Source organism: Humulus lupulus, chromosome 2 (genome assembly GCF_963169125.1).
Source record: "Humulus lupulus chromosome 2, drHumLupu1.1, whole genome shotgun sequence".
NCBI lineage: Eukaryota > Viridiplantae > Streptophyta > Magnoliopsida > Rosales > Cannabaceae > Humulus > Humulus lupulus.
This window is the reverse complement of record NC_084794.1, coordinates 95,048,983-95,063,950: the sequence shown is the minus strand read 5'-3', so window position 1 is coordinate 95,063,950 and position 14,968 is coordinate 95,048,983. Positions and strand designations below refer to the sequence as shown.

At 33.7% G+C, this 14,968-nt stretch overlaps 1 non-coding gene across 1 annotated transcript; it reads right to left on the bottom strand.

Moving 5' to 3' along the window:
* Nucleotides 1-1,634: 1,634 nt before the first annotated feature.
* Nucleotides 1,635-1,741, bottom strand: LOC133820111 (small nucleolar RNA R71). The gene has a single exon (XR_009886544.1). It is a non-coding gene; the product is annotated as a small nucleolar RNA R71 (small nucleolar RNA).
* Nucleotides 1,742-14,968: the final 13,227 nt, after the last annotated feature.

Below are 14,968 nucleotides of genomic sequence, written 5' to 3'. Positions count from 1 at the left end.
TTCTTACCAAAAAGCTTAGGGTATATTTCTCTCATGTATTCCTCCAGCTCCCATGTTGCCTCTCTCTTCGTACTACTCTTCCACACCGTAACTAATTGACTAAAAACGATACCAAGGTTGATTAGAAGACAGTTTGTGAGGAACAGATGAGCTGAAGGATCAAATCTGAGAAAAATTGAATTAAAGTTGCGACTTGGACTTTAGAGTCACGACTTGAGGGGAAGTCAGACGTATATGTTGCTGGAAAGAATTAGTGTCGCGACTTGGGCTTACAAGTCGCGACTCAAGAGGAAATAGAGGCTAAGCACAGGAGTAAAAGCAGACACGGGCCGCTACTTGCATAAGCTGAGTCACGGTGCCTGAAGCCTTCTCTATTCTAATATATATAATGTGTGTTTAATGCTAGTAAATACTTGATCACTGTTTGCTTCAAGTAATTTGAACTATGAGAATTGAATATGTTATCATTATATAGACATAGGTTTCATATTGGGCGAATGTACCTGTATGACTTGTGTAGTAATTAGGTTTCCATACTTAATGTCTTCTATATGTTTAAGTTATCACAGAGATGTAGAAAACCTGCATATAGGCTGACATCTTATATCTTGAAAAAGAATAGGAATTGATTTATGTTAACCTGCTATTAGAATAGAAAGAAAGAAATCTAGAATTCATTAATACAATTAGTAGAATGAAAATTTGATGAAATTAACACCCTAGGTCTTTTTCATAGTGATTTAAATATTTTATTTAGTTGTTTTCTTATTTAAAGTATTTTCATATTTAAAATTAAATTTAAAAGTCAAATTCTTAGTTGCCAAATAGAAATTTAAAGAACAATTAGTGGTACTTTGGAGATAGTCTTCGCGGGAACGATACCTTACTTATCATATATTACTTGAATCAATTACGTGCACTTGCGTATATAAATATATATATATATATATTCACGATCAAGTTTTTGGCGTCATTGCCAAGGAATTAATTTCCAATATCACATTAATTATTATTTGTTCTAATTTGGTTGTATTGTTTTCTTTTAATTCTGTTTAACATTTATTTGGATCAAGGTTATATTGTGTTTCAGGGCTTGTTGGTATATGTGAGGAAATAGACAAAATGAGATTATACCAATAGATCTAGAAATTGAAAAAACGTGCAGACAGAACCGAAAAATAAAGAAAAGGTTGGAATTCACCATGGCTGAAAACATGAATAATGGTGTGAACAACAATCCAAATATGGGTAATGTAGCTAAGGTAGATCCACCATTAAGTAATTACGTACTCTCTACTGTTACAGGGATACATTCAAGTATTCGACCTTCTACTGTAGAGGCGAATAATTTTGAAATAAAGCCCTCAATTATTCATATGGTACAAAACTATGTTCAATTTGGAGGGTTGCCACATGAGGATCCGAATCTACATATCACAAACTTTTTGGAGTTATGTGCTACATTTAAGATGAATGGGGTTAGTAATGATGCTGTAAGATTGAGACTCTTTCCATTTTCACTAAGGGATAGAGCTAAGAGTTGGTTGAATTCATTACAAGCCAACTCTATACTTACTTGGGAAGATTTAGCTCAGAAGTTTCTTGGCAGATATTTTCCTCCAACTAAGTCAGCGAGAATAAGAGGAGAGATTAACAATTTTCATCAACTGCATGGGGAGTCTTTCTATGATGCATGGGAATGATTTACGAAATTACAAAGAAAATGCCCACATCATGGAATATAGAAGTGGTTGTTAGTACATACTTTTTATAATGGTTTGGGGGGAAATACAAGGACAATTATAGATGCAGCATCTAGAGGAGCATTTATGAGAAAAAGCGCTAATGAGGCATATAAGTTGTTGGAAGAGATGGCTATGAATAATTATAACTGGCCTACTGAGCGAAAGAATAACAAAGTAGTGGGAGTCTTAGAAGTTGATCCAATTGCACTCTTAATTGCTCAAGTAGCATCTCTAACCAAACAACTACAACAAACTAATCTCGCTGCACAAGCAATGCAAGTATAGAATGTCATGAGTTGTGAGATTTGTGGAGGACCTCATTCTTATGAACAATGCCCGAGCACAGCTAGTTTCTCAACTGATGTAAATAATATGCCCTTGGAACAAGCACAAGTTATAGGTAATTTTTCAAGACCTGCACCCAACACTTACTCAAATTCCTATACACCTACTTGGAAAAATCATCCTAATATGTCTTGGAAAAATAATCAAGGGTTACAACCACAATATCCACAGTACCCACCTCATCAACCAACTTATGGATTACATGCTAGACCATATTATGATCCAAACCCATGCCAATCTCATCCAGCACCTCCTCAAATGCACCCAACAACAATTCAGCCAAACCAATTAAATCAATTCATGACAAAGACAAGGTCTTCCATCAGAAGTTTGGAGACACAAATAGGTCAATTGGCTAAATTTTTTTCTAGTAGACAACAAGGAAATTTTCCTAGTTCTACAGAGGTAAATTCTAAAGAGCGATTTCAAGCGGCCACTTTGAGGAGTGGGACTAAGTATGAAGGACTTACAGTGGAAGAGAAAGGGAAGAAAGTAGAAAAACAAAAAATTACTAGTCCGATTAAAGAGGAGGTTACTGATGACCTTCCAAAACTAGAAAAACCAAAATATTCTAAGCCCACACCAAAAATTCCATATCCTCAACGGTTTCGAAAGGCTAATCTTGACAAACAATTTTCCAAATTTCTTAAGTTATTTAAGAAACTTCACATTAACATCCCTTTTGCAGAGGCTTTGGAACAAATGCCTAGTTATGTGAAGTTTATGAAGGAAATATTGTCTAATAACAGAGAAATGGAGGATTATGAAATTGTTGCTTTAACTGAAGAGTGTAGTGCAATTATTCAAAAGAAGCTTCCTCAAAAATTAAGAGATTCAGGCAGCTTTACTATACCTTGCACCATTTGAAACTTTCATTGTGAAAGAGCTTTATGTGATTTAGGTGCGAGCATAAATTTAATGCCACTATCTGTATTTAAAAGAATTGGTTTGGGAGAAGCTAGACCAACTATTGTTACTCTTCAATTAGCTGATCATTCTTTAACTCATCCCAGAGGTACTATAGAAGATGTTCTAGTAAAGGTAGATAAGTTCATTTTTCCAGCGGACTTTATTGTATTAGATATGGAGGAAGATGAGGATGTGCCTATTATATTAGGACGACCAATTTTAGCCACTAGGCAAGCATTAATAGATGTTTAGAAAGGATAATTGTGGCTTGGAGTACAAGGTGATGAAGTTGTTTTTAAATTTTTTAAATCTTTAAAATATCCTTCAGCTAGTGACAGTTGTTTTTGTGTTAATGTATTGGCGGAACTAATTAAAGGGGTTGAGTCTATTAAAGATCCACTGGAGTTGAGTCTGATAGAAATTCCTAAAGAGTGTGCTGGTACTGAAGCCGATGAGTATGTTAAGTGGTTGAATTAATCAAGGAAAATATATAAAAAAAAAATGAGGAAATAGGTCAAGTACCTGAGAGACCTCTTCCATCCATTGAGAAGCCACCAGTTCTTGATTTAAAAACCTTACTTGATCATCTTAAGTGTGCTTATTTAGGTGAGAATAATACTCTCACATTTATTATTTCATCTTCTTTATCTGAGATTGAAGAAGAGAAACTTTTGAGGGTATTAAGGGCTCAAAAATTAGCAATTGGATGGACTTTAGCCGATATTAAAGGTATTAGTCCATTGACAGTAATTCATCGTATATTAATGGAGGAGGATAGTAAGCCTAGTATTGATGCTCAAAGGAGGCTAAATCCTTCAATGAAATAAGTGGTAAGGAAATAAATTCTTAAATGGTTAGACACTGGACTAATTTACCCAATATCTGACAGTCCTTGAGTTAGTCCTATTCAGGTAGTTCCAAAGAAAGGTGGTATGACGGTAGTTAAAAATAATAATAATAATAATGAACTTATTCAAACTTGTACAGTGGCGGGGTGGAAAATTTGTATTGATTACCGTAAATTAAATAAAGCCACCATGAAGGACCATTTTCCTTTACCCTTCGTTGATCAAATGTTAGATAGATTGGCTGGCCATCCTTATTACTTTTTCTTGGATGGATATTCTTGATATCATCAAATTCCTATAGCACCGGAGGATTAAGAAAAGACTACCTTCACATGCCCTTATGGTTCATTTGCCTTTAGGAGGATGTCGTTTGGGTTATGTAATGCTCCCGCCACCTTTCAAAGATGTATATGATGTCAATTTTTTCAAATATGATGGAAAAAGGTATTGAAGACTTTATGGATGACTTTTCAGGATTTGGTCCTTCTTTTGATGGGTGTTTGCTTAATTTGGAAAGGGTTTTTGAATAGATGTGACGAGTCAAATTTAATTTTAAACTGGGAGAAATGTCACTTCATGGTGACAGAAGGAATAGTCTTGGGCCACAAAATTTTATGCCATGGAATTGAAGTAGATAGGGATAAAATATCAACAATAGAAAATTTACCTTCTCAAGTAATTGTTAAAGGGATTCTAAGCTTCTTGAGCCATGCTAGATTTTATAGGAGGTTTATAAAAGATTTTTCAAAAATTTCAAAGCCCTTATCTTCCTTACTTATGAATGGTGTGATATTCAATTTTGATTCTAAGTGTTTAAAGGCATTTAATACATTGAAGGAAAAACTAATCTCCACTCCAATTGTTGTATCACCAAATTGGGAAATTCCTTTTGAATTAATGTGTGATGCTAGTGATTATGCAGTAGGAGAAGTTCTTGGACAGGGAGTTGACAAGGTATTTCAAACAATTTATTATGCTAGTCGAACCTTGAATGATGCTCAATTAAATTATGCAACTACTGAGAAGGAATTACTTGCTATAGTCTTTGGATTTGACAAGTTTAGGCCATATTTAATTGGTAATAAGGTGATTGTTTACACAAATCATTCAACTATTAAGTATCTTATGACTAAAAAGGATGATAAACCTCGCCTGATTCGATGGGTTTTACTATTTCAAGAGTTTGATATGGAGATTCGTGATAAGAAAGGGACAGAAAATCTAGTTGCTAATCACTTATCTAGATTGGAAAAAGAAGAAGAGCATAGTGTGAAAGACGAGTCAAATGATGAAAATTTTCCAAGTGAACAATTATTTTCAGTTGAATGTGAAGAGAAGATACCATGGTTTGCAGATTATGTTCACTATTTGGTAGCTAAAGTTGTGCCTCCTGACATGTCAAGGCAACAACTAAAAAAGTTCTATTCGGAAGTAAAACATTATTATTGGGATGAGCCCATTCTTTTTCATCATTGTGCTTACGGAGTGATTAGAAGATGTGTCCCAAAAGAAGAAATGATTCTATACTTACTCATTGCCATACTTTCAATGTGGTGGTTACTTTGGAGGAACGAGGACAGCAACAAAAGTTTTACAATGTGGGTTTTATTGGCCTACATTATAAAGATGCTAATGCCTTTATTAAGAGTTGTGATCATTGCCAAAGGGCCGGTAATATATCCAGAAGAGATCAAATGCCCATGACTGGAATTTTAGAGGTTGGGTTGTTTGATGTGTGGGGCATAGATTTTATGGGACCTTTCTCATCATCTTATAATAATAAGTACATTTTACTGGGAATCATGTTGGTAAAAGCTTCTAAATTGGTAAAAGCTGCAGCAACACCTACTTGTGATGGTAAGGAGGTACTTAAATTTCTTCATAAGAATATTTTTACTCGGTTTGGTACTCCAAGAGCTATTATTAGTGACAGAGGTAGTCATTTTTTTAATAAGACATTCACATCTCTATGTGCCCGATATGGAGTTCATCACAGAAAAGCTATGTTCTATCATCCATTAGCTAATGGTTAAGCTGAGGTGTCAAATCAAGAAATTAAAAGTATTTTAGAGAAAACTGTCAACACTTCAAGGAAAGATTGGTTGAAAAAGCTTGATGATTCACTATGGGCATATCGCATAGCTTTTAAAACTCTGATTGGTATGTCTCCATATCGGTTGGTGTTTGGGAAGGAATGTCATTTACCAGTTTAAGTTGAGCATCGAGCATATTGGGCAGTGAAAAGGTTGAATGTTGATTTATTTATGGCTGGGCAGAATAGGCTTCTTGAATTAAATGAGCTTGATGAATTTAGAAATGAAGCTTATGAAAATGCAAGGATTTATAAAGAAAATTCTAAGGCGTTTCATGATAAAAGAATAATTAGAAAGGATTTCCAACCAGGAGATAAAGTTTTGTTATTTAATCCTAGATTGAAACTGTTCCTAGGAAAACTAAAGTCTAGATGGTCGGGACCATTTACAGTTGTCGTATCATTACCTTATGGAGCAGTTCAAATTCATAGTGAGAAAACAGGACATTTTAAAGTAAATGGTCAGAGGTTAAAGCGTTATTTGGAAGGACCAATGGAAAAGTATAAATCAGTAATGGTTTTGGAACCCCTCTAAATGGGGTGTTCAGGGTCCGATTAAATGATGTTAATGACAGCGCTATAGGAGGCATTCCTATCTTTTATTTAAGTTTTTGTTTTGATTTTTAATTAGTGGAAAATTTTATTTAATTTTATTTTTGGATTTTGTAAAGTTTAGTTATTTTTTATTTTATTATAATGGTTGTAAAAATCGTGAAAATCGTGAAAAATGAGTTTTTCAATTAGTCATTGGGCCAAGTCGCAACTTGAATGAGCGAGTCGCAACATTACACAAGTCAGAGAGCGTTCAAAAAATGAAGAGGAGGCGGGTCGCGACTTGCCCACGCTAAGTTTCGACCCTAGGCTGAAACAGAGAGCAATTTTTTTTTGGAATTTGGGGCGGGTCGCGACTTGAGAAGCTGTGTCCCGACCCTTGGATGTGCAATTGTTGAAGAATTTAGGGGCGGGCCGCGACTTTCCCGAGCTGGGTCGTAGCGCGCCTGTGTCAAAAAGGTTAAAGAGGGCTTAAACTTGTGTTTGCTGAACCTTTTGCTCATTTTCTCAAATTCTCTCTTCCAAATCACATTTTCTTAAAGAAAACCTCTACATTTTTCCCTCTCTTCCCTCTATTTCAAATTTTCTTCATCTATTTTTCTCATCTCTACTTCATATTTCTTATTACCTTCTTCCATTATTATTTTTTTTGCTAACCCTGATTTGTGTGCTATTGGTGTTTAGTAAGGGATTGAAGGAGGATCAAAGGGGCAGATTTTTCAACTTGCAAGGATTGTAAGTTTTTCTTATTAAATCTTTCAATTGAGTTGCATTTATATGAAGAGATTTCCTTAGAGTTTTTGGACTATTTGTGGTTTATTGGGTGATAATTTTGGAAGATTTTAGTAAGGAAATTTCATAATTTTAGGAGAAGTGCTGTCAAATTTTTTGTGGCTATTTTTTTGGAAAAATTGTGAAGGTATGGGGCCTAGGAAACAACCCACTAGGGCAGCATCTTCAAAGAACACTAATCGCCCTTCCTAATCCCGTTCCCAACCATCCCAACCCCAACCAAATCCGCCAGCACCTCAGCCTATTTTAGAATATGATCCACTAAAAACTACTAATTCTAAAACCTCAGACCATTAAAAACTACCAACATATAGCCACTATTTTGGAATACATATATACTTAAAATATTATAACTTTATTAAAAATGCAAAATACGGTATGAAATAAAAAATATGGTATGGGATCCCATTGTAAAAGAAAAACATCAAGAAAACATAATCTTTAATTAAGTGTTTAAAAACTAAGTGCAAAAATATATAAGAACATAAATTAAAAGACTTGAAATAATATCATCCTCAATCTTCCAGCAATCCATTCAATCAGTCCATCCCCAATACACATGCCAAGTTGCCACGAATCCATCCCGCCTTCCAAGTTCATTTTCTTGCATCATCTAAAATAAAAGGAAAGAACCTAATGTCCAGGAAGGAAAATCTACTAAAAACATCTATCATAAATCATAAGACTATATCATAAAACATATGACGTAAAAACGTATATGATATAGGACTACAATATTAATGGCCATTAACTCATTACCATAGCATGTGATAAAACCATCTAGGTCCTCATTCTACTAATTGAGGTAGGTTAGATCACAAGGTTGTATATGATAACTCATCTAGGTCCTCAGTCTACTAACTGAGGTTGGGTAAATCATAACTCTAAACCACGATAATGATAAAAACTTAGGGTTTGCTATCTAAGCAACTATAAGCCCCAAGAGACTAAAACCATATTCATACATATATACATAGCATATAAACATATCATAACACATATAATCTAACCTAATTTCCTTAACAAAAACTGGGATATTGGAGACAAGAACGAGATTGGAAAACACCTAAAATCAACAACAAGAACCATGAGTTTCTAAAGAAATGGAGATGAAAAAGAGATCTAAACCATCAAGATAGAAAATTACCGAAGAACTTTAAGTTTCAAGAACTTAAATACCTAACCAAGAAGCCATAAAATCAAGTTAGGATCTGAAAGAAAATAAAAGAACTATGATGGACTAAATCTGAGGATAAGAATATCTTGAATGGACTAGAACTTTGATCTACACCTCGATACTGAAATGTCACTCTATCTTACTTCCCAAGTGTTTATAACGCTTAGATTGGAAAGCTTTTAAATCCCAAACCCTAGTGTTTTCTCTCTAGAATAAACTTAAAAGCTTGGAAGCTCTGAAGAATGCTTGAATAACGAATGAAATGGCTGAGTGCTAGGTCCTATTTATAGAGTTCAAGGAGTGAAACTAACTCCTTTTAAAATGAATAAATAAATTAATAATAATTGAATATATCTGAATTTTCGGTTCAACAAATGCTAAGAACTCGGTCAAAAACGTTCAAGAGAAAGTCCAAGTGGTTGAGGGCTGTTTCTAATTTAATTTCACAAAATTTCAAAAATGGCTCCAGGAGCCGATATGTAATGCCCTACTTCCTTAGAGCCATTTCTAAGTGAGTTTGAAACGTGTAATTAACTCGCTAATTAAGGTTTTAGGTTAAAAGTATAGTTAAACAGTATTAAAAGTCATATAATTTGAAAATGTAACCATTCATTGAAATTATAAACGTTATACATTTGGGATCCCAAAATACTGTTTAGAAATATTTACAACTCAAAAATATGATTACAGTCGACTAAACGAAAAAATTTGGATTAATACAAAACATCTCCCGAAAATACCCCTGGTCGTGGTAGCCAGGTAGGCCGAACATGTACACGTTGCTTCACGCTCTGCGTACTCATGGTTGATCGACCTTTCCCTTGCCCTTACCTACACCATAGAGCACCTGTGAGCCGAAGCCCAGCAAGAAAACTCCACACAAGCAATCAATATATGCATAACTATCAATCAGCATATAACAAAGCAGCCAACAGGCTAAACACATAACGGCCATGCCATCCCAAGCGCTTTACCAGAGCCTGGGTTTGTGGTCTACACCGTGAGGATGTCCCAGGCATCCGAGAAGGGTCTCACCCTAGCAACTTTCTCTCCGCAGCTTGACGCCTCTACTGACCCTTTTTCGTACTCGGCCTTCGCCGTACCCGACCCTTGCCGTTCTCGGCCCTCGCCGTTCCCGGCCCTTGTCATTCATTCACAAATATGCAGCACATGGTATAAATTTAACATATACCTAAACAAATACAAACATAATCAATAGGGCTACGCCCTGCAACACAATCATATAGGGTCATGCCCTGCAATACAAACTATAGGGCCACGCCCTGCTCTATGGGTACAACAGTTTTCTTACCTGTGTCCCGAGCACCAATATCCTGAGCACAGTCTCCTAATATGAGCCTCGCTGAAAACCTAGTCACTACATATCAACAACATCCATCCATCAAGTTCTAATCCATTAAATAACTTTGGGTTATAATTCTAGTCTCCGAGACCTTGAATTCTATCAATCCGGGTGATAAAATCCATCCCGAGCCAAAACCCTTCTTAGGGTCAAAGATCCTTTGCCGTGGCCCACCTCAACTAGAGGATCAGCCTCCCATTTCTGCAAACACGCGCCGTGGCCCGCCCTTCATTTTTCCCTCCCATCTGCTCTACAGGGCCGCGGCTCACCAAGAATAGAGTCGCAACCCAACCCCTTCGAACCCAGAAAATCCCCCATTTTAACAAACAAAACCCAACCAATTTACCCCAAAACCAATCTAACAACTCAATTTAATCACCACAGTAGTTCTAGAATAGTCCCAGCAACAAAACCTAACGAAAAGCTAGCTTAAAACCTCATCAAATCCCAAATTCAATCTTCAACTTCAAAGACTCAAGAAAGCTAAAACTCAGCCAATAACTACAGAATTTAATGGCTAAAATCACAATTCAAAGCTTACCTTAACCTCTGCTTGAATCCACAAGTTGAAATTGAGCTAATCCTTACGTTTAGAGCCCTAATTCCTTGCTTAAGCTTCAATGTTTCCATTGGTAAAGTTTAGAGAAAATAAGAGGAAGAGAGAAGATGATAGGGTTGGTTTAGGAAAAATCTGAGTGTTTCTTATGTTTTGTCTTACTTATCATAGGTCACTTAAGTTACCTCCAAGGCTCGGGGTATCAAAAACATCCCCGAGGGAAAAATGGTAAATTTCCCCGATATTCTCTCCTAAACACTCTAACTTCAAATATATCTCCAAATAAAAATTCATAACCCGATAAACCAGTAAAATTTCTAATGCTCGAAATAACCCTCAACTCGCCCCGAGTCGGGTATGTTAGGAGTGTGTCCTAAAAGCATGTAAAGACATTTGTTTTTTCTGTGAATAAATAAATACAATGGTTTATTATTATTGCCATATTTAGATTATTAAATTATTGTTTGAATAATTTTGTAAATATCAGAAAAATTCCATATTCATTATTGAGGATGTGATCTTGTATTAGTACGAGAGAATTAAGATCGCATGAATGAATAAAAATAGTCAACATCAACAAATTAAAGTTATGTAATTCTTTAATTGAAGTTGTAAGTAGGGTTTACTGAGTATCATAATGATACAAATAATCTAGATTCTGATTAATGATGTGGAAAGACATCTCGGTAAAGGTGCTTTATATAATATGATTATATATGACATGGACCGATATGAATTAAAGTATTTATCCAAAAACCATTTAACAATAAAGACTTGTAATTCATATCATAACTGATGATCATTTATAGATCAACCTATATCCTAAGTGTTCATGAACTCCTGTTCATGTTTATTAAATCTTTTGATTCATTCGTTAAGGTCTCTTCAAAGAATGAGGCTAATGACTTTTGTTTTGGAGATTTAATATCATGGATGGCTGGGAACATGTATCAACAATACGGAATCTAATATTTCCTAACGGACCGTATATTAGTTCCCTTAAGGGTTATTTATGGAACTGAATGATTTTGAGCTCAAATCTATAATTAGATTATAAATTAATTATTCACTAGTGAATTAATGGTACTTAGGAATAAGAAGTAAATTAGAAAGGTAAAATGGTAATTCTTCCATTCTAATTTATGAACTAATTAATTAGAGGGTTGAACTATTGTAAGATGGTTATATTAATGAACGACTTAAGATAAGATTTCTGTAAAAGTATATCTATGACATAAAGAGTGCAATTCTGAATTTATAGTGGAGTAATATGTCAGAATTAATAAATTAACTATTATAATTAAAGAGTTTAATTATTTAGTTTATTTATTGGAGCTTAATGTTATAGGTCCATGGTCCCCGAAATGGCTCAAACAAATACTGACAAAGGTAAATACAAAAATGGGCAAAAAGGACTTATGTGATAAGTAAAATATTTTTCTATGTAATTAATTAATTAATTATTTGATTTAACAAAAATATAATTAATTTTGAATTAATTTATTTTTGGGATTTTTGGTATTTAAATAATAATAAAAATTGGAAAAATCACATGCCATCATAGGCATGTGGTACACGTGTGGCATAGTGCACAAGCACTGTGCTACACGCATAAGAGAGTGTACTCAATCTCTTGATTCCACAATTTTAGTTATTTAAATATTAAATAAATAATGAGATATTTTAATATGATTAAAATATTATTCTTTAAACAAAAATCTGATAACTGATCAGTTATTTTGAATTTGTTTAAAATAACAAATATTTTAATATATAGGATATATTAAATATAGGATATCAGTTTTTCACAGAACGTAACTTTTCAGGGATAGAAAAATATCTAGAAATCTCTCTCAGAGAAAGAGAACAGTGACATAATCAAAAGTCATTGTTCTTCTCAAAACCTAGGTCCAAACTTTATCAGATCTCATATGTTGAGAACATCTGATAAATAGTTTTTTGCCTATTATTTGTATAGCGAGCCCACACTCATTCTTTGTGTGCTGAGAACATTTTGGAAGATCTTGGTGTGAGATCTCAATGATTTAGCCATACAAAAAGATAGCAGCAAGGAAGGACCTGAGGTATTTTTTTTCTATTCTTGTCTTTGATTCAATATATATGTATGTGAAGAAGTAGATCTATAAATCTTTTGGGATTAAACTGACAATTTGATTGTTGTTCCGCTGCGTATAATCTCTGATTTGATCAATAAAAACCAACAGGGTATTGGGTCCTGTTGTGACTTCCTAGCTAAACTGCTCCCTAGGACTATCTTGGATCGTGCATCTCAAATATATCACCACTAAAACGTGGTAAAGATCACAATAATCACAAATATTGCATTTATGCCCTTAGCGGGATAAAATTACAAACATGCCTCTAATAACCAAATGGGGCCCACATGCATATTTAATTCACCTAAACATGCATTTCTAATCACATACTCATCAAATTCACATATTAATATAATAAATCACTTATTGCCCTCCAGGCACGCTAATCAAGGCCCTATGCCTTATTAGCAAATTTTGAACGCTACATTAGCGTTGTAAAAAGTGAAACCTTAAGGTCACTAAATTTTAATTAAGTCACAATTACATGTAAATTGGGAAAAGCCTAACTATAATTTCATTGATTAAATAATTCTTTGGTCATCTTTTAGAAAATAAATTTACTTGATTATTTTGTAACTATATTCTGCATAATTATTTATGAGAAAATACACATCTAAAGTATGGAAAAATCATATTTTTCATGTATAAAATTTAAGGGATAAATTATTAAAACATATATTTGATATCTTTTAATTAAAAGAGATTTTCCATATAGTTAAGTAAAAATCAGCAAGTTTATGATCACATTAATTTTAAGGCATGAGTTTTCAAAACATATTTTTACTATCCTTTTAAGTAAAAGCAATTTACCATATTACTAAGCAAAATAAGCAAGAAAAATATACCCGATTTCACAATTTAACAATATGCTCATCACCCAAAAATTAAAAATAAATTCAAGAAGTTACACACTACTCATAACCCTAAAATCAAGCACTAGACCGAAACCCTATGCACACTTCCATTTTTCAATTTTTTCACTTTAACCACTTAAAAATTATTATCCAAAGACATAACAACATTCCAATAAAAATCTTTTAATAATTATAAATCAAGCCTTAACATACTTTTTATAAAACAAATAATCAAGTTGATAGAGTATTAACCAAAGTAAAAACAATTCTCATATGCAAATATACAACACAGTACACCCTAGCATGCATTCTAGTAATACAACATAGCCATACACTCAAATCCATAAGCATGCTTATCAATACTCAAAAGAAACAACAACAAGAACCTAAAACATGTACTAGCCAAAACTTGCACCATCTTCCAACCTTCTTTTCATTTTCCAATTCAAACCCAACGTGCCTTTAATTAAAAAAATATATATATCTTATCAACACATAATATCAACTTTGTGACATAAATAATAAAACAAAAAATGAACTAAGGCCTAAACACATGTTGGCTGAAATCCACAATCAAACAACCTACCAAAATCAACATATCTCCATACATCAACTTCATGTCATAACAACAAAACTGCAACACATAAACAAAGAAAAACAATCATCAAAACAACAATAGGCTAGGGACTTCCATCAAGTTGTGATTGTTTTACTGAGGCTAGGTCCAGAGTTACGGGAACTCCAAAAATGGCAACTCTCTTCCTTGCTCACCTCTTCTCTCTTTGTTTCCTTTTCACAATATGAACATAGGCATTTCTAGAATCTTCTCTCTTAAATTCCCAATTCTACTTACTCAACAATAAGCAAGGACAACTAATAAAATCTCTCACCAAATTTACTTGCCGATATTTTATTTTCTCTATTTTCAAATCAAGAAAAGATGACAACAATTATAAAGGGAAAACTATCAATTTTCTCTTCCATTCCATTCACATGCCTCCCTCTCTCTCTCTCTCTTCTGTCTTACTTGTTTCCTTTTCTTTGTATGTGAACCGAAGCCTTCTAGAAATCCTATCTTATTGGTAGTTTCTAAAATTAGGAAAATCATTCACAATTCCATAATTTAGTCTAGATTCATGACATTCTTTTGCATGCTCACCATGCATGCCATGCACTTACACACTCACAACCATACATGCCTATCACTACTTACCATCCACTCACATGCACACAATCAAAAATCAATTCACACAATTAACACTTACATTAATAAATTAAAATAGTAATCACTTACACAAATAATTAATAAAAAAGAAATTGGTGCGCTATAGACTTAAAATTATTTATACAAACAAATAAAATAAATTAGGGATACAATATCTAGCACACGCCACTCACTGTCTGGAATAGTGAGTGCTGCCACTTTATGGTGCCAGCAATTCCTGTAATTTGAATTTTGAATTTATTTATTTGTTTATTTAATAATTTAATTCTTATTTTTAAATTTGATTTAAATAAATAATTAAATTAAATTATAACCGATGAGTTTGAATTAGTGAATTTTAAAAAAGATAAAATTATTTTAATTTTTTGTCCCAATGAAATATATTCGTTGAGA